Source organism: Puma concolor, chromosome C1 (assembly GCF_028749965.1).
Source record: "Puma concolor isolate L17-30 chromosome C1, mPumCon1.1.hap2, whole genome shotgun sequence".
In the NCBI taxonomy this organism is placed as follows: Eukaryota; Metazoa; Chordata; class Mammalia; order Carnivora; family Felidae; genus Puma; species Puma concolor.
Window position 1 is genome coordinate 163,474,277 of NC_141674.1, and position 20,860 is coordinate 163,495,136.

A 20,860-nucleotide genomic window follows, 5' to 3' on the forward strand; every position below is an offset into this window, starting at 1 on the left:
TTATTCACAGCTTCATCACAGGCCGATTGGACTAATCTCATACCCGGGATTTCTAAGCTTTGGGACCTCAGGCAAATCATTGCAATTTCCCCTTCTTCATCTGTAGCCAACTGCTTGCAAAGAATTAAAACCTCATAGATTCATTAACCCAACTTTTATTGAGGGCCTGTGTGCCAGGCCTAGCACAGCACGGTCGGCACACAAGCACAGGAAGTAAAAACTTCAGCCCTTAAGGAGTTCCAATGGCAGGAGGAGACGGACACAAATAATGAAGCGACGACCGGTGTTGGCCATTCACCTTGAGCAGCTGTCGGTTGGCCTAGAGCAGAGGGATCTGGTCTCCCACGCAGATGCCTACAGGGAAGAGATGGGGAATAGAAAGGTGAGAGTCTGGGAGTGCAGAATGGGAGAAGACAGGCGTGGTCTGCAGGCAGAGCCACCGTGAAGCAGACACTGATTGTTGACCCAGTCCTTCAAGAGAAGCCAGACATCTGAACTGTTATGTGAAATCCCCTGACTTCCGAATGTTGTCAGCTAGGGCAGGCTTTTAAAACACACTTGCAGGACCATCAAAACTCACCCCGCGGGCTGCCAGTTCGTAACTTCTAGGCTGCCATGTCACCAAAAATTATTCCATAGTGTGGTAAGAACACAAGAAGCTTGAGAGACATTGTTTTATAACTACTATCAATAAAGGAAGTAGGAGTGCCAGGTAAGTGATATTCAGTCTTCATAACATAGAAAAATATTGATAATGGGCATAATATGTGATGATCTTATTACTGTTTTGATTTTAATAACCTATGTGAATAAGTCATCAGGATCCAGTACCTTGGTTTACCCATCAAAAAAACAATAACAGAATCTTGGCTTTACCTTGGTAGCAAAACACTAAATTTTCCGAAGTAAAGCAAATAGAATAGAAATGATGAGGGGAACATGCATGTTTGCTGAATTCGAAATGTTGTTTTATAATCCCACTCCCTCTAGGTTCTCAAAATACTTGAGTTTGGGGAGGAATTCTGGTACACATATACTATATTTATTTTTTTTAATGTTTTTTATTTATTCTGAGAGAGACAGAAAGAGTGGGGGAGGGGTAGAGAGGAGAGAGAGCAGGCAATGTGCCTGTCAGCACAGAGCCCGACGTGGGGTTCCAACTCCTGCACCGTCAGATCATGACCTGAGCCCAAACCAAGAGTCGGATGCTTAACCAACTAGGCCACCCAGGCACCCCTATAAACGTAATTATATTTATATAATTACCAGTTGTTTCAAAACTGCTACCCAATACAGTTTGCATTTGTTTTTGCCAAACATCTCACCCAACTGTAGTTTTTTCGTTTGCTTTTTAAGGGATGGAGTTCTGAACCAAGTTGCTGAAGGGTTACCACAGAGGGACCCAAATACTGTCCGGCTAGTTTGGCTGAGATTACCTCAAGGAGAAACAAATTAACAATTGATTACATTGGTCTCCACTAGTTTTCTGACTGCTATTTCTCACTCTCCTTCATGGGATCCGCTCTCTCCTTCCTTGTGTTATTAAGTTAACCTTTCCTTTCCTTCTCTTCTCCCTGAAGAGGTTATTTGTGCCCACAGCTTATATTATCCTAAGGACACTGGGACTCTCAAATCTGTTGGTCAGGCCCATCCCTGTGTCCTGAACTCTAGGTCAGTGTGTCCAAAGACCAGATGTCTCCAAAAAGGATCCCACAGATGCCTCCAACTCATCATGTGATAACAGAATATGGGGCACCTGGCTGGCTCAGTCGGTAGCACATGTGACTCTTGATCTTGGGGTTGTGAGTTCGAGCCCCACGTTGGGAGCAGAGATTACTTAAAAATAAAATCTTTAAAAAAAAAAATAACAGAATACATCACCTTTACCCCAAATCCCACTCTTCCTCCTCTATTCCTGTCATTGGCTATGATATCTGTTACCCATGCTAGATACCCAGGGGTTATCATAAGCTCCTCCTCTTCCTACAGCCCCTACATCAGGTCAGCCATCAAGTTTGAACTTAGCAGCTTGTTATCTCTTCTCCACCCTCTCACCAAACGACCTTAGTTTAGTTCATCTTTTATCTGGACTTTATTAGGATAAAGTTGGAAATACCTCACCTTGCCCACAGGGCCCTCCACAACCGACCCCTCTCTAGCCTCACTTGTCCCTGCTTTACTCCTTGGATGCTATGCTCCAGTAAAAACTGTTAGTATTGTGCTCACGTTGATGGAATCCAGATGTTTGCAACTCAGCATCTTTGTCAGCCTTAAGGCTTTACTCAGACCCATTTTCCTTGCATTGGGCAGTGACCAAAGCAGAGAGTAGTGCAGCCTGCCACATCACCAGAACAGGCTCTAGGGGACCCCTCCTGATCCAGTGAGCCCCCACCACAGTGTGCTTGAGATGGCTTTACAGGCTTTACCCCACTGCCTGCCTCTACCTTGTGGACCCACTGAACATCTTCACTGTCACTTCTCTCAGCCACCTTGTCTCTCATCCTTGGACCTCAGGAATGCTAATGTCTGTCAACAATGAACACACGTGTATCCCTTAAGGTTGCTGCCAGTGTCATTGTCTTATTTTGGAGAAAATGGCCTCAACGAGGAGAGCCTGGTTTTCTCCTACAGGCCCTTGTCCATTCCACTTCTGTTCCCAGCCAGGTCACAAGTGGGTTTTTCTTTGTAGGGAGGAGAGACCCCACCTAGCTGTTGGCTGAGGTCAGCTGACATTTCTCATCATCATCAGAGTCCACGGCCCCATGATACTGTTGGTGAGGATAAGGCTAACTTGGGCACTCACGGTTTTCAAACATAAGTTTATTAAAACAAAAAAAAATTGAATTAATAATAACCCATCCTGGTGTAGTTTTGGCCACACTTTGAGGCCAATAGTGAGAAAATCCTAACGTTCTTAACAAGGAAATGTATTGGGGTTTTCAGCGGGAGGGAAGGACTTTTCAAGGCACTCTATCCCGCAATTAAGATAGGGCAAGAATTGCCTTTAGATGCTTGACTCATGTGCACAGAGGAGAAGGGAACAACTGTCACTCTGCGACAATAAATTGTCAATTTAATTATCTATTAATGTCCTGCAAACTGAAAGTCATTTGATATTTTCTCCAAGAAAACATCTCCAAATTGTCAGCAGTCTCCCCTGCGTCCTAATTATTGTGTCACTAACTGTGTTGGTTTCATTTCTTTTTTCCACAAAATGGGTCCCTCAGCATCGGCTGATCATAGTTATCATTTTTTAATGGCCAAATTTGATGGATTTACAAAGAGTTTCCCCAAAGCCGTGGGCCATTTGGGCCTCATGCATCAGTGTGAGGCAAATGTGAATTGAGTAATTCTTTCTCAGCCATTTGTCAACACCTCAGAGGAGGAAATGTCAGCAGCACATGACGGTGATCAAACTAGTTATGAATTTGAATTTGGCTGTTCTCCTTTTAAGGATGATAACCGCATGATGTTAACCATCTTTTATCTTTACGTTTCATAGTTGGGTTTTTTTTAACTATATCGTTTAATTTTTCTGCCATAATTCTTGGCCTACCAACCATCGGGAGGATAACACCAAAGGAACTAGACATTTAGTCTACAAGAGTAATAATTAAAAAAACAGGGGGCGCCTGGGTGGCTCAGACAGTTAAGCGTCCAACTTTGGCTCAGGTCATGATCTCACAGTTTGTGGGTTTGAGCCCCACGTCAGGCTCTGTGCTGACAAGCCAGGAGCCTGGAGCCTGCTTCAGATTCTGTGTCTCCCTCTCTCTCTGCCCCTCCCCCGCTCATGCTCTGTCTCTCTCAAAAATAAATAAACATTAAAAAAATTAAAAAAAAAAACCAACAGCTAGTAGTTAACACGGGCTTACTAGGCTCTGTTCTGAGTGTGTATTGACTTTGTGTGTTTGGACTCATTTAATCCAACAAAAGCTCTATGAGATCGTTATTGTTATTATCCCCATTTTACTGATGAGAAACTGAGGCAGAGAGTTTTATTAGAGTTACATAGCCAGGCAGTCTTCCCTTAAAACCAGTCACCTGTACCAGGAACAGCAGCATCTTCATTATCACCAAAAAACATTCATTGGATAGTTAGGACAGGCATGTGAACTGTCTCACGTGCATTCTCGCATTTAATGCTCTCACCCCATAAGGAAGTACAATTATTATTCCCCATTTTACAGAAGAGAATACCGAGGCTTACATAGTTATGTGCCCAAGGTCACAAAACTATTCGGTGCCAGATCGGGAACAATGGATCTGTCAGATTCTTTCCCACTGTGACAGTTGCCTGTAAGGATAGGATTCTGAGTCTGGCAGCACATTATGCCCTTAATAAAGCCATCAGCATATCAGCAAAGAAATTAAAAATGCCCTGGGAGGCCCTCTGGAGAAATGGCAGATTCTACGGCTGGGGCTGAAAACACAGGGTGAGCTTGGGGCATTTTACACTGACAGAAAGTAAAGTCGTGCTCAGAACAAAGCAAATCACAAAAAGGATGAAGGCGTGTCAGGAGGACACAGGGGCAAACCGGAAGAAGTTCCCAGTGTCCAAACCCAGAACATTTTGAGCACTGAATACATACCAGTAGTATTAGATTATAAGTCAAAGAAAAAACAAACACCCATGAGTCCATACTGATAAAAAATAAATGACCGAATAAATAAATGAGTAGAAGAGAAAAACTGTCCTTAAAGAAGGATTCCAAATTGTAAATGTAGAAGGAATGAGGAAAGCACAAAATCGCCTTAGAGCCCTGTGGTAATGATGGTGGCAGGCAAGATCCTCTGAGGAATGTGAAAGTTGGTGGGTGAGGCTTTAAGGAGAAACGGGATCTTTGTATCGCCCCAGGTTATCTACCCAAAAATAATAATTACTGTGGTGGTTTTCACATATATCCACAAATTCGTTGATACTCCTTCCTCTAGAATAGGAGTTTCATTCCTTTTCCCCGGAGTGTGGGCTGGATTTAGTGACTTACTGGTAACAAAGAAAGTTAGTAACATGGAGCATCTGGTGGCTCAGTCAGTTGAGCGTCCAGCTCCAGCTCAGGGCATGATCTCACGGTTCGTGGGTTCAAGTCCTGCATCGGTCTCTGTGCTATCAGTGCAGAGCCCGCTTAGGATCCTCTGTCTCCCTCCCTCTCTGCCCTTCCCCTGCACATGCTGCATGCTCTGTCTCTCTCTTTCTCAAAAATAAACATTAAAAAAATCTTTAAGAAAAGTAGTAACCTTACTGTTGCAAAACCTGATGGGTACCACCTTAACCAAGTGGTCAAGGTTAACATCAGCTGTAGCGTTATACTCATATCATGAACCCCTGATTCAATGTCTTGAGAAAGACACTTCCCCTGTGTGGTCTTCTTCCCAACAATTCACACCCCAGTCCAGTCCTGAGAAAACAGCAGACAAACCCAAATTGAGGCACATTTTACAAAGTACCTGACCGATGCTCTTCAAAAGTGTCAAGGTCATGAAAGACAAGGGAAGCCTGAGAAACTGTCACAGACTGGAGAACACTAAGGAGACATGACAAGTAAATACAACATGATATTCTGGACTGAATTCCAAGAACAGAAAAAAGATATGAGTGAGGAAAAAATAAAAATTAAAAAATTGCCCCACCTGTGCTTTCGAAGTAAACCGAGCACAGAGACTCACTGAAAATTAGCCAGAACTGACCTGCTTTGGCTCCAGAGACCTTGTGAGGATGCCCAGAGGGAAGGGATGTGACGAGTGGCAGGGAAGCAGCACAGAGACGATAGCAGGACTCCGAGGAGGGTGACAGGAAAGAGAGGGGTGGTGGGAGAGCAAAGGAAGGGGAGTCTGCACTTCAGGCCGTTTGTTTTACTTGGCTACCCTGCCCCATCAGTTCCGGTGCCTCTTAGCTGCCTCTCTTCCTCCTGTGCCTATTGCCTTTTAATATACTGCATGATTGTGCTAATGCTGTTTGTCTGTCCAGATTCCTCTCCACTCTTTTCCACTCTGCTCTGTGCCCCAGGGGACTCCCTGCCTGCGGCTTCCCTGGGGGCCAGCCAGTGGGGGGCACAGGCAGGAGCCCCGAGAATAAAGGAGAATGGGGTCCAGTCCTGAGGCTCCCACCCCACCTGGGGTGCCTGGCCTGGCCAGGTCCCTCTAGCAGAGGCCACAGCCCCCACCCAGAGTTCTCACTGGGTTCTGGTGACTGCCCCTTCTCTTGCCCTGTTAGACTCATGCGTGGGCACTGATTCCCCCACAGTGGGTAGTTCTCAGGTGCAACTCCGTTTTCTCTTTCTCAAAGAGAAACTCTCAAAGTCTCCAACCCTGAAGTCCGCCCACATGTTGGTAATTCCTCTCATGAAACTTGTCTCGATTACTCAATTGACTAAGTCATCTGTTTCCTGCTGGGATCACAACTGATGGAAAAAGTTACTATATTTATTGTCCATTGTTTATCTTCCCCTTTAGAACATAAACTCTATGAGGGCAGAAATGTTAAGTACTCCCTTCGCTGCCATGACACTCTGTAAATAAATATCTGTTGGATAAATGAGTGGATGTTCATTTTATCCGTACTGTCTCACACGGTAATCACTCATCGCATGTGGCTATTGAGCACTCGAAATGTGGCTGGTAGGACTGAGAAACCATTTTAAATCGTATTTAACTTTAATTTCCATAGCCACAGTCCTAGTCTATGGAAATTTCCCGAGCATAAGGCAATTCTGGAGCTACTGATGTCCGCACTGCCCCAGGAGGAGTCTGGAGGGTGGCTCAGTGGTCTCAAATGTTTGCTTCGCCCTGGCGAACTGCAGTGCTGGCCTTCTTGTAGGCAGCCCGACTCAGGAATATGTGCCTTGTTTTTATACATTTACATTTTCATTTCCCTGCAAACTGTCCATTTCTTGGATAATAGAGTTACAGTGTGCTCACCAGGCCCTTACAAACTTGCAGCTTACAAAAGAGCTCTGGCCCCTAGCCAAGGGAGTCTCCAGCTGCTGACTGACCCTGCCTGGAAAGTCAACTTGGAAGAGACGCAAATGTCCTAATCCTCTTCCAAACCACTCTAAGTAGGTTTTATCCAGTGACCTGTAAAACCAAATTAGTAAAGGGACACTTTAATTCCAGCTCATTAGAGAGCTTCTAAAATCTTTGAGAAAGCCAACACAGCAAATTTCTGTGCTGGGGGGCTGAGAAACGCATCCCATTTCCAAAAGCAAAATGTCCTTGCTTTCTTCTGGTTCTTGCACATCACTCGACATGCAGAAGATGTTTTCTGAGGCTTTCACAGGGATCTCCAGTGAGGTGGGGAGCGGTTCCTGCGAGGGAGAAAAATATGGTGGCCTAGGGAGGTCAAGTGATTTTCCCCACGTTCTGCCAAGTCCAGTCCCAGCTCTGGTCTCCTGACTCTGGTGCAGGGAACATTTGCACTGTTCTTATTATTACCCCAGGAGCTGGCTTATTGCACAATATCAGGAAATAGTCCATATGAAATCCTGGCCCACAAAGCATACATGTTCTGCTTTTTATTCTGCAGCTTTTTTATAAAGTGTGTTTTCCTTTCCCATAATGTCATCTGGAAGCAATTCCTCCCAACAGCTGGATTTGCTTTCACAATTGGTAAACACGTAAAATGGAAGGCAGGGGAAGATGCGGAGTGTCACCAGAGGAGCCTTTCCCCCACCCGCTTGGCTCGTGTTCTGAGGCTTATCTTGGGTCTCTGCACAAGCCTCATCAAAACTGAGAACGTCTTCAAACAAGCGACCCACACTGCATTCCCTCCTTCAGGGGGTCAGCATGTTCTTTGGGGGAGAAATTTTCTGAATACTTTGCAGATAAAATCGATCAGATGCAGACCAGATTGCCAGCCGCCAAGATCTCAGAGCTACACGTGGAGGCCAGCAAAGCAGCACCTTCTCCAAGACCTCACCATCCTGGTACAGTCAGGACCTCTGGGGTCCTTCAGGAAGCCTCCCGCAGGGCACAGCCTTCCCAGAGCCACTGCCACCAAAGCCAATACAGGACGAGAGCCCAAAGAGCACCGACTAGGTCATCAAAGAATATGAATGTCCCCCCCCACCCCACCCCCCCATGTGCTCCCGAGGAACAAGTTTTCACACAGGCACAAACAGAAGGCAGCCAGTACTCCAGAAGGCCAAGAGCACAGCTGTCATCTGGGTGTTGGCTCACACCCTCTCCACTCTGTCTCCAGGGTCTCGGGGGCCGCTTCTCTAGGGGTTCACCAACATGGTTAGTTCTGGTCCAGGAGGTTCAGGGCACAGTTTAAGCTGGAATACAGTGCCGGGGGGCAAAGCTGAGGCTTCAGGCACTCTCCTCCCACATAAGAAATGCTATTCTTTGATCAAAGTTTCAAATTTGGAAGAAATCAACCTAGCATATGGCTCAACTCTCAGAGGGAGCACGAGAGTATGCCGTTGACCAGGCAGCCCTACAGAGATGCAGAAGAGGGTATGTGTCACCCGGCCCAGCGGCGGGGATGACCTCAACACGGTGCCGGCCAGACGGGGAGAGAGTGGGGGGTAGGAGGGTCTTCCTTCCAAGCACCACCAACCCTCTGGGTAGCCAGGGCCCCACTTCCTGTGAGGGAGCTTCCCTGTGCTGTGGACCCTTGGCTGCAAAGTCCTCCTGGAAGAGATGAGCACCCCGCCCATTGAACAAACAAAAGGAGCCGATCAGGAGCAGGGCTCACCAGAGGACCCTGAGGAGGCTGACTGCCCAGCTCCTCAGCACAAGCTGCAAACGGAGCCCCTTTGCCTAGGCCCATGGTGGGTGGAGTGCACTGTTTCTCGGGTCTGCTTCTTTCCTGGGGTCCATCTTCTCTCTCTGTCCTCCAGGAAGAGGCTGTATCTTGTCTGGAGTCAAGGAACAGAAATTTCATTGTACAGTTTTCCAAATCTCATGCCTCATATCTGAAATGTCGAAACTCCGTGTTTCTAGTTGCAGGCCAAAGCTGCTTCCTCCAGACCCTGGTCACTCTGGTCTGATCGCCTGCACTGCTGGGAGGGCCCTCGGAGTCCACTCGGTGAGATTCACTGAAGCCCAGGGGGGTGGGTGGGTGAGAGCACCCCCCTGGTTAATACTTCAAAGTGATCCCTAGATTAAAGCAACTAGAGCTCTAACAACCATATGCAATGTGTGCACCTTGTTTGGATCCTGATTCAAATGTACCAACCGTAAGGAGACATCTTGGGATATTTCAAGAAAATTTGAATTTGGACTGGGTATCAGAAAACATTTAAGAACTTATTGTTAATTTTGATAAGTGTGGAAAAAAACATAAAAAATAAATATGTAAACAAATTTTTATATGTGTGATAATGGTGTTGTGGTTATATAAGACAATGCCCTCATCTTTTAAAAAGTATACCCCTAAGTATTTGGAAGTGAAATATGACATCTGGGATTTATTTTAAAATACTTAAGAAAAAAAACATCATGATGGGTACAGCTAGGTGCCTCAGTTGGTTGAGTGTCTGACTCTTGATCTCAGGTCTTGAGCTCAGGTTCGTGATTTCAAGCCCCAGGTTGGGCATGGAGCCTACTGAACAGAAAAACACATGATGAAACAAAGATAGCATCTTAGTCCATTTGTGCTCCTGTAACAGAATTCTATATAAACAACAAAAATTATTTTTCACAGTTCTGGAGGCTGGAAATCCAAGATGGAGGTGCCAGCAAATTCTGTCTAATGAGAGCCCACATCCTGGTTCATAGATGGTGCCTTCTCATTGTAACCTAACGTGGCGGAAGGGGTGAGTGAGCTCTCTAGGGTCTCTTTCATAAGGGCACTAATTCATTTATGAGGGCCCCACCCTCGTGGTTTAATCACCTCCCAAAGGCCCCACCTCCCAATATCATATTCAGGGTTAGGTTTCAACATACAAATTTTCATGGGGACATTAACATTCAGCCTATAGGATATGGTAAGATGTTAATGGTTAGATCTAGATGATGGGTGTATGGGATTCTATATACTACCCTCTCTACTTCTATATATGTTGAAAAACAATTATAATAAAAATTTTTAAGTATAGACAATTTTATCACAAAAGCTCACAGAGGACAACAAACACACATGTTTACCCACTCAGTGGTGACTGAATCCTGTAATGAGGTTCTTCATCCTCCTCATGGTCAGGAGGGGTTAGCTCTTGCATACAATGGGGAAGTGACAGGGCCCAGTCCAAGATGATCCATACGAGCTTTGACTGGGGGTGCAGCAACACCCTCAGCCCCTCCGCCTGGCAAGAAGCGGGAAGGAGCTCCTCTCCCAGAGCAAATGCAGCCTTCTTTGCTCCTGCTGGCGCTGGCTTTGGGGGCTGTGGTTTCCTCCTGTGTGTGCTGCATTGCTTCATGAGCAGTTCAGGGGCCTGTGTGTGGGTGGTGGAGTAGGACACAGGCCACTAAGTATTAGGGTAAAGTTCTTGGTATTACAGCTCGAGATCATTCCTGCTACCTTCACCCCCACTACCCCCCGCATTCTACACTGTCCCATCCTGCACTGACTCATTCACAGACACGCGTCAGGGTAATCCTATGCCAGTCCCCTTTCGGGGCATGGGTGGGATAATGACGGTCTTTGAAGGGCAATGGAAAAGGCCTCCAGTTAGAAAAGTCAATGCAGGCCTGACACTTACTCTTTCCCTGCTCTGGCCCTAGGCATCAACTTCTGTGTTCTCATTCTAGGTTAGTCCATACTCTTTAGCCTTAACCTGGCCTTGGGAAGGAGAAGATTCTTTGCCATATTACTTATCTCCTCTTTCTGGAAAAACAAGAAAACCAATTTTCCCCCTTCTGCTTTGAAATATGCTGGGCATTCTGTTTTTCCTTATGTCCTTGAGTAAAAAGTAAGTGACCTTTACTGGTGCTGGGCCATGCCTGTTCTTTCATTCCTTTTTTTTCTTTTCTTTTCTTTTCATTTTTTTTTTTTTAATTTTTTTTTTCAACGTTTATTTATTTTTGGGACAGAGAGAGACAGAGCATGAACAGGGGAGGGGCAGAGAGAGAGGGAGACACAGAATCGGAAAGAGGCTCCAGGCTCTGAGCCGGCAGCCCAGAGCCCGACGCGGGGCTCGAACTCACGGACCACGAGATCGTGACCTGGCTGACGTCGGACGCTTAACCGACTGCGCCACCCAGGCGCCCCCTCTTTTCATTTTTATTCCAGCATAGTTAATATACAGTGTTTATTTGTTTCAGGAGTCCAATAGAGTGATTCAGTGATTCCCTATATTAGTGCTCAAGAAGTGTGCTCTTAATCCCCATCACCTATTTCATTCTGGTAACCATCAATTTGTTCTCCGGAGTTGACAGTCTGTTTTTTGGTTTGTCTCTTTTTTCCCCCCTTTGTTAATTTGTTCATGCGTTTTCTTTCTTTAATTCCACATATGCGTAAAATCATCTGGTATTTGTCTTTCTCTAACTAGCTTAATTTGGTCTCTAGATCCATCCATGTTATTGCAAATGGCAAGATTTCATTTTTTTGTGGCTGAATAATGTTCCAGTGTATATATATACTGCATCTTTTTTATCCATTTATCTGTCGATGGACACTTGCATAATCTGGCTATTGCAAATAATGATGCAATAAACATCAGGTGCATGTATCCCTTCAAATTAGTGTTTTTATATATTGGGGGGGGTAAATACAGTAGTTTGATTACTGGATCACATGGTAATTCTATTTTTAATTTGTTGAGGAACCTCCATACTGTCTTCCAGAATGGCTGCACCAGTTTGCATTCTCAACAGTGCACAAAGATTCCTTTTACTCCGTATCCTCACCAACACCTGTTGTTCCTTGTGGTGTTGATTTTAGCCATCCTGACAGGTGTGAAGTGATATCTCATTGTGGTTTTGATTTGCATTTCCCTGACGATGGGTGATGTTGAATATCTTTTCATGTGTCTGTTGGCCATCTGTATGTCCTTGGGGAAATGTCTGCTCACATCCTCTGCCCATTTTTAACTGGGTTATTTGGTTTCTTTGGGGCGTTAAGTTGTGTAAGTTCTTTATATATTTTGGATGCTAACCTTTTATCGGATATGTCATTTGCAAATATCTTCCCCCATTCAGGAGGTTGTCTTTTAGTTTTTGTTGGTGGTCATACCTGTCCTTTCTTAGTACTGACCAGAGCACCCAGTCCTTTGGAGTGGAAAGACAGGTCTCACATGTAGGGCAAGTGCTCTTGCTAAAGACCTGCCCAAGTTATTGCCAACATATTTCATAAGACTGCTCTCACAGAAACAAAAAATAAATTTTAAAAATCCTATTTATACTTTGTTAGACTCAATATTTGATATTTCTACATTTTAAATAGGTTCTCTAATTTTGATTTTTTTCCTTCCTAATGGTTTCCATCTTTGTCTCAATCATAAGTTAATGAGAATTACAAGTCTTACCAATAACATACACTTTTATTTTTTAAGTGTCTCTTCATTTTTAGTGACTAATAAGGGCACTGACACTGCAAAGACTGAACTGGAGCCCCAATGGTTGTGACGTCAGGTGGTAGCTATGACATTTCACTCGTCAGCGGGTCCGTGGAATTCCAAACTCAGTCTGCAAAGGGCGAATGGAGAAGGTCAGTGTATACCGTTTGAAAGTGTGGGTGGTTCAAAAGCCGAATGTACAAAAGTTGAAAATGTTGCCCAGCTCCAACTAGAACGTAAGTGTCTTGCAGACAGGAATGTTGTCCATTTTGTACACAGCGGTATCCCGTGCCTAGAACAGGGTCCTGCACACAGTAGATGCTTCGTGCTTTCTGGATTCATGAACTGCCCGTGCTTTGGAATTCTTGCAGCCACTTGTCACATTGTACTGTATATACCGGTATCACATTTAACTTCAAGATTGACAGTATCTTGGAAGCAGAAGGAAGCTTTTTTTCTCTTGCGACATCTACATCGTCCATAACTGAGATTCAATAAATGCACATTGACCAGGTAGAAGTACCTTTGTATTGTTGGGAGCTAGCTAGTGATTAAACAGTTTAAAAACAAAATCCCTCACTGGTCATGAGAAAAACCATAGCTCATGCTACAGAAATGGACAATTGCTGAAGCCCCCAGAAGTTTCTCAAGTACTGTGTGGCAGGGAAGTAGATTTCCTGCCCCAGAAATCTGGCAAAAGAATTCACTTGAGGATTTAAGTCTGAGAAAAAAAAGACCCAAGAAAGGAGGCAGAGAAGGGGAGGTCTTTTCCAGGGCCTAGAGATTAAGGCTATTTAGATACCACTTAAGAAAGGAACCAGATGCCAGCCAGGTTTGTGCTTCGGTTTAACCGTGTTCTCTGCAAAACTTGCTTATGGGAAGATCAGAAGCTCTGACGATCATTACTGAAGAGGATTCAGAGAAATTATCGTCTACTCCCGGTTGAAGAGAGAACAAGTCCTGATCTTTTTTTGGTGTCAACCTCTACTGAAATGTGCTGTTGTCAAATCAAAAAGGGGATAGATTCGAATTTTACAACTCTGATGAAAGTGAAATAAAAGGAAATCTGTATCATCTTAATCAAAGCATGTGCCACCTGAGTCGGCTCCCTGTCTCGTCCCTTGGCCTTGGTGACTCTCATGTGCTGGAGGTTAAGGGTTTGTTAAAGAAGATGGGTTTTGATTAAGTGTCACATTTAGTGTGATGTGACATGCTCTTTATCATTGCAAGGGAAGATTGGGGGACCAGGGGGAGCTTTATAGCTAGTTCCCAATATAAATTAGGAGTCTTGGGGAATGGGTACTTTGCAGTTGGCCTTGATCTTTCCCGGGCCCAATGAATGTGTGTATGTGAGAGTGTGCACACATGTATGTGTGTGTGTGTGTGTGCGCGCGTGTGTGTGCGTAGGGATGGCAGAAAAGTCAGTTTTCACGTGCCTGCGCTAATGGGCTGGTTACCCCACTTGGAGTTTGACTTGCAATTGTAACATAAGCCTCCAGCTCTAAATTTGTCCATGTTCTTGATATGTGGCAAAGTTCTCCCTGCCTTTTACTTCTTTGGAATTTCACTGTTGCTTAGGGAAATCTCAAGCATTCATTCATCCCTTTGGGGGACAGTGACACAAATTTGAGGAGGGAGAAGCGGGAGGAAGCATTCCAAGTGCCACATGCCATTTCTAGCCAGAGGCCATGGCCATTGCCTCCCCTGACTTCACCTAGAGAAAGGAGAGCAGTCAGAGCCAAATCCTCCTCCCTTCAAATCGAAGATGTGCTCCACACCTTAAGACTCAGATTCTGGCTTAAACTGGAGTAGTGAGAGCACAGTGAAAACGGGGGTACAGTAAATCCCCAGAGTGCTCATGAAGGCAGGGGGTGGGGATTGAAGGAGACATCCCAGAAGGAACCATTCCCATCCAAAAGGCACCTCACCCCACCTCCAGATCAATTTTTCTAAAATATCACTTGTGGAGCTCCTGGCTGGCTCAGGGGAGCATGCAACTCTCGATCCTGCAGCTGTGAGTTCGAGCCACACATTGGGTATAAATACTATTTAAACAAATAAACTTAGAAAAAAAAAAGACTCTCGTCAAGTCAGAACCCTTCCATAAATACCCTTCCCTTCCCTCCCATTGCCTTTATGCCACAAGAATAAAGGAAATCCATACCCTTTGTTCCAGCATTCAATGCCACACATCCTGGCACTGGCAAATTGGCCTACTTACTGCCTCTCAAATGACTTAGCTTTTATCTTGCAGCATTTGCTTGTCACTCCCCTGTGTGAAGTGCCTTTTCTGTTTCTCTCACCTATGGCAAGATGGCGCCCATCTTCCAAACATTGGCTACAGCCCTTTCCTTTTTATGAGGGAGTCACAGCCCACTTGAGACAATGCCTCTTTTTATTCCAAAAATCTGAATGGAGCTTCTACTAAGTGCCCAGAACTGCTCTAGACACCTGGATTAGGTCACAGAACAAGACGAAGACACCTGCCTTCAAGGAGCATGCGCCGTAGTCATCAGGAGGATCGTGCGGTAAACTTAAAAGACAACTCAAAAATATTACTTAATGGTAACAGTTACTGTGGAGAGAAGAAGAAGAAGAAAACGGAGCAGGGTAAAGGAGATCAGGAGCTCCCACTGTTTGAGGCCAGGGGCTGGCTACAGTATTACAGGATGACCAGGGTAGGTCTCATAGAGGGATGTGTGGACCAAGAAACTAGAAGAAAATCCATAATGTCGAATAACAAACGGAAAGGCCTCCAGGGGCACCTGGGTGGCTCAGCTGGTTGAGTGACTGACTTCGGCTCAGGTCATGATCTCCTGTGAAGTTCAAGCCCTGCATGGGGCTCTCTGCTGTCAGCACAGAGCCTGCATTGGATCCTCTGTCCCCCCTCTCTCTCTACCCCTCCCCCACTTGTGCCCCTGAGCTCGTGCTCTCTCTCTCAAAGATAAACATTTTTTAAAAAAGAAAGAAAGGCCTCCAATGTTTGGTACAACCAGTTCAGGTGACATTAAGGAAGAAGTTAGGCAAGGAATGGAGAAATGCTTAGGTTTTTATTGCTATGTTCAAAAGTAATTTTTTTTTAATTAGAAAAATGATTTACTTTTACTCCTTCCCTACATCTTACTGTTCAGGAAACCATCTTACAGACGTATCTGCAATAATGTACTGTTCCCAATCTGTTTAAAGGCAAAGCAGCATAGGGAAACACCATCAGCGGTCCAGACTTCTCAGCTTATGGGATCTTGCTTCCTGATTTTACATGAAATCCTGAAACTTAGAAGTGTTTTCTCCAAAAAGGAGAAAACAGGGCATTGTAAAAGAAAAATCACTTTATTCAGTATTACAGTTTTAGAAATGGAATATATTTTCTTTAAGGAACGAGAAACTTTTTTCTCAACTGTTATTGGTTTGTCAGTATAGGTCAGCAGGAAGAAACATTAACAAGCCTGGCTCTTCAATATCAAGACATCTAGTCCAAGCGATGGTATGCTTTCTTCCTTTTCAGAGATGCTTCTTTTTCTGGTGCTTTCCATCCTTTTCCACGTTTCATATTAGGGGATCAGTGCAACCTTTAAAACTTCCTGAACAAGAGCAAATTCATAGCCTCTGATTTCTTCCCAAAAGGCTTTCCAACCCGTGACTGTTCCAGCCACCAAACAAACCAACAGGACACAGAAGAGCCCAATGAGTAGAAGAAATCTCCTGAGTTGTGGGATGTTGGGTGCATTGGATTGGTCCAGCATTATGAAACAGAAACTTCCCCACTATCCATTGTAAACTGGAAGCTGGATGCAAGTCCTTCCACAGTATATTGGCCATTTACTCCGTAGGCCAAGAAAGCTGCTGGCCTCTGACACCCATGTTCATCAGAGACAGAGCCAACGCTAGGAGGTTCTGCAACAACACCATCAATTGTTCCTCCCACGACGAGGATGTCAGAGGCCACCCGCAGGGCTTACACCATCGTGGTCCTGCACCCAGGGCGACTTCTTCAGCTTCAGGTTGGGACCATCCAGCACAAGAACAAGACTTATTAGTACAAAGTGTCCGTGTTGGTGGTGGCAGGGGCAGCTCTCAGCCTCAGGCCCCACATGCCACCTGGAAGCAGCTAAGGTAATTTTTTAGACATTAAAATTATAAAAGCATTAACTGGCGATTGCTTCTTGATATGGAAAAAATAATAAATACACTTCAGAAATTGCAAATACCCCTTTGCTTCATGAAAAAGTCCCTCCCTGTCTTTCTTCCCCTTTCCCTGACTCAGCGATTCTCCTGCTGCTTGGCTTTGACCCTCATCACAGACACTTCCCTGGAGGCTTTCTAATAACCGGCCCCCAGGGGACGCTCTTCCAGCCGCAGTCATACTTGGAGACAACCTAGCTCTGGGATGGAATCTGGAGCCGGGTCTACACGCTTGCACTTCCTTCCCATGAGTCTTTGCGCGAGTTCCTCAGCCAACCTGTGTTCGTCTGTAAAATGGGGTCTATCTTCACAGGGTTCTGCAGCTCACTTGAGATAATTCTTGCAAAGCATTGGGTATAGGGCCTGGCCTAGAGCTGATCCGCAGATGACTGCTCACCGTTGCACCTCTGGCCTCGGGTGAGGGAGGGGTGGCTATGCCTCCTGCCTCCTGCCTCCTGTTAGAGCTTTCTTCCTCTTTCTGCGGGAACCCCGAGAACTTCATAGCCCCTGCTATCTGTCTCTCATCCACGCTGTCTTCTGCCCAGCCCACAAGTGGTGAGGTTTCTCACAGCGCTCTCTCTCTGCCCACACTTCCGAAGTGGGCTCCTCACAGCCACAGCCACAGGCACAGCCACAGCCACAGCACTGACTTCGACCCCACCCCACCCCATTTATATTGGTCGCCACCACTCGATTTCTCTATCCGAGCTCCTCTCCTGCACTCCAGACTGGTGTATCCTCGAACTGGGTGCCTCTGCCTACCCAGAGGTTCAAATCTGCCCCACCAGCCCTAGGCTCTACCCCCATCCCTCCATCTCCAGAGGTGGGTCTGTCTTCCCACCCCTCCCCCTTCCTGCTTTGCCTCCTCACCTCCAGGAGTATTCCCGCTGTTAAGAAAGTTCTTTACAAAGTGGCCCCTGCTTTCCGAGAACTCTCAGGGCAATAAACGGAGGCAGATAAGGACAATCTCAAGAGGAAAGTGGTTTGACTAAAGGAAGCACAGTACTTAGGTAAGAGGGCAGGAGAGAAGCCTACCTGGCCTGGGGGGTCAGCTCCGACTTCCCTTAGGAGAGCTTGGGGAGCCAGTGTAAGATGTTTCCCAGGAACAGACCTAAATACATTTTCATTTTGGAGCAGGGCAAAGGTGGGATGGGAGGCCTCTTAAGATTCGCTATTACCTGAGGGGAGAAATAAAGATTGCTTGGCCCAGGGGACTCTCACTTGTGGAGACCCCACCTTACTTGGAGTCAGGCATAATACCACAGGAGACACAATTATATTGCCCTTTTTGAGAGATCTCTCATAATTTTGTAGGTTTTTTTTAAAATTATATGGTTACCAGAAAAGAATTTAATATATATCAACCATTATTTCTCTCAAAGGTCATAAAGAGTCAGAAAATCTTGAATATAATAAAAAATTAAACCTATAAATTGCTCTCCAATTTAATGAAATTTTTATGAAATCAAATGTTAACAATTAAAGGAGCTGATCTAATTTACATTTTGTAGTCATTGCAATAAAAAAATTGTAAATTTTAATTTTGCACTTCCCTTATTTTTGAGCCAACAGCCCCCCCCCCAACACCCTCAGATTTCAAGTGTTTTGGTGGGACCTTGGCACACTTGTAGCCCTAGTGATAAGCTTAGGGGTTCTTCCTGGGTCATCAGAACCAAACCTACATCAGCCAGAACGGAGAGTGTAGTGGGCTTCAATATGCTCCCCGCCCAGAGGTGACCATTTTCAATGCTTCCATCCCCCCACAGCCTGCAATGGTACATGAGGCACCGAAACCCAGACTGGCAGGAGTGTAGGGGATTTGGGAGAAGCAAAGGGCAGCACCCCCTGAGACTGAGTAAAAGGCACATGGCTTACTCTTCAAACATGACTTCCTTGACCAAAGTAATACAGACTCATTGAATAAAATTTGGAAAACACAGGAAAGTAAATATACTGCCCATAGGCCTGTTACCCAGACATGAACATTGATCACTTTTTTATCTTCTCGTGATTTTTTCTGCATAGGTGTGTTTTTTTTTTTTTAAACATAGTTATAGTTGTGCCTATAATTTCATATCCTGCTTTTCTTACTAGATTGTGTTTCCTTCTGTCATTGCTCACTTTAGTGTACTATATAATAAGTGCATAAAATGTCATCACATGTATTTATCAGTTTATTGACCTATTGCCCTATAGCTGAACATTTATATTACTTTCAATGCCTTACTATTATAAATTTTTTGTTATTCTAAATGACATTGCAATGCATGTGTGCACGTAACCCTTTGTTTAATGTTTATTTATTTATTTCGAGAGAGAGGGAGTACATGCACACACAAGCAGGGGAAGGGCAGAGAGAGAAGGAGAGAGAAAGAGAGAATCCCAAGCAGGCTCTATGCTGTCAGCACAGAGCCCAACGCGGGGCTTGATCTCACGAACCTGAGATCATGACCTGAGCCGAAACCAAGAGTTGGTCGCTTAACCTATTGAGCCACCCAGGCACACCCACATAACTCTTTTTTGACATTTAGGATTATTTCTAAAGATAGAGTCTCAGAAGTGGAATTATGCAGCTAGCAAATACAAATGCTTCTAAGATTTTTAAATTCATATTGCCAGATCGCTCCCCAAAGAGGGCTGTATTAATGTGCACTGTCACTAGCAATATGTGAAAATTCCAGCTTTGAGATGGCTTTCCACTGCACTGGCTATTATCACTAATATATGTATATGTAATATGTAAAGTAAAATATAATATGATATATTATTATAATATAACCTAAGAGGTAGAAAGTGGAATTGTCTTCTTATGTAAAATTTTTGGCGAGGCTTATCATACATTCAGAGAAGTACATAAATCATAAGTGAATTTTTACAAAGTGAAGACTTCTAAGTAACCAGCACCCAGATCAAGAAACTAAACGTTACCAGAACCCCAGAAGCACCTGTCATGCCCCCTTTGACCCCTTGCCCCCCACCCAAGGGTAATCACTACCCTGACTTCTCATACCCTAGGTTAGTTTTGGACAGTGGCACTGTTAACAATTTTCATTTTTGTGGTTACTAGAGGAGCTAACCCTTTTTCCACGTATTAGTTGATGAATTGAGTTCCTCTTTTGTAAATTATCTTTTCAAGTTCTTTGTCCAGGAAATAGTTGATTATTAAGCAATCTCCTAATGTCAAGTTTGGCTAAAGTTGGACTGTAGTCATCTGGACACTGTTCAAAACTGGGGAAGTGTGTGTGCGTGCGTGCGTGTGCGTGTGTGTGTGTGTGTGTGTGTGTGTGTACGCTCCCAGGAGCTCACTCTGACCATACTCTTACTTCATCATGCTTCTTTCCTGCGAGGCAAGGTGGCACCTCTGTAGGGAACACCTGGCAGGGGTAACTTTTCAGTGACAGAGCTGAGCCTAAATAGACTCCGCTGTTCTTTCAGTGTGTGTGAGAGTTACAGAAATAGGTCACTGGACCTTTTTAAAAATAGAACTGACACATTTGGGGAAAGCATTGTTTCTGCTGAGATAGCATACAGTAGGAGATGAAATTATCTCTACGGAGTAGATGAATTTAGACATTTGGTATAAAAAATAAATATCTTTAATGGTAATAACTCACAAGATATATAATGTCTTTCGTAAGAAAGGTCACTAAACATCATTACCTGAACAGCCTACGGAAAGTTTTCCCCTTCGGTTCTAACCGGTTCTAACCGGTTCTAAGCAGCAGCTTGCTGGCCCCCGGCCGGCCCCACCTGGCAACAGCTGTTGATGGAAAGAGAAGGGCCACACCGTCAACTGCAGTCAGCATTTGTTCCCCCACCAAAGCCAAGACGTCCTGTCTCAGTGGGTTTGCATTCTCTCCGCTTAAGTTATGAGACAACCCCCTGCTACCCGTGTACCACTATCTGTGCTACAAAACAAGCGGGGACAGCGACAGCTGCCTGAGTGCAGCTCCATTCCAGCCCTTCCAATGGCTTGACCAATTTGTGGCAGGCCAGCCCCACATCTTTGCCCACAGGCTCCCCAAGAGCTGTGTAAGGGCCCTGGTCTGCCCTTGGGGGGCCCTTTTTGGCCCTCTCCTGAGACATCCTCAGTAAGCTCTCTCTGGCACACCCAACCTGCCGGGTTCAGAAGCTCCATGCACTTAGGGGACAGACACTTCTGTCTTCTCCAGGGATTCCCGAGGAGCTGCTGACAGTGCCATGCTTGGGCTCCACTAATGAGACAGGCAAGATGTTGGCCGGAA

General features: G+C 45.0%; 2 long non-coding RNA genes across 2 annotated transcripts in view; one reads left to right on the forward strand and one right to left on the reverse strand.

The window, feature by feature from the left end:
* Window positions 1-106: 106 nt before the first annotated feature.
* LOC147578538 (uncharacterized) overlaps window positions 107-20,860 on the reverse strand; it is a 36,593-nt gene continuing 15,839 nt past the window's right edge. The window contains exons 2-3 of the long non-coding RNA XR_015255325.1: window positions 20,277-20,376; window positions 107-354 (exon numbers count right to left, since the gene is read on the reverse strand). This is a non-coding gene — a long non-coding RNA (uncharacterized LOC147578538). The remainder of the gene's footprint in view (window positions 355-20,276; window positions 20,377-20,860) is intronic.
* LOC147578539 (uncharacterized) lies at window positions 331-9,309 on the forward strand. The gene is made up of 2 exons (XR_015255324.1): window positions 331-712; window positions 7,566-9,309. It is a non-coding gene; the product is annotated as an uncharacterized LOC147578539 (long non-coding RNA).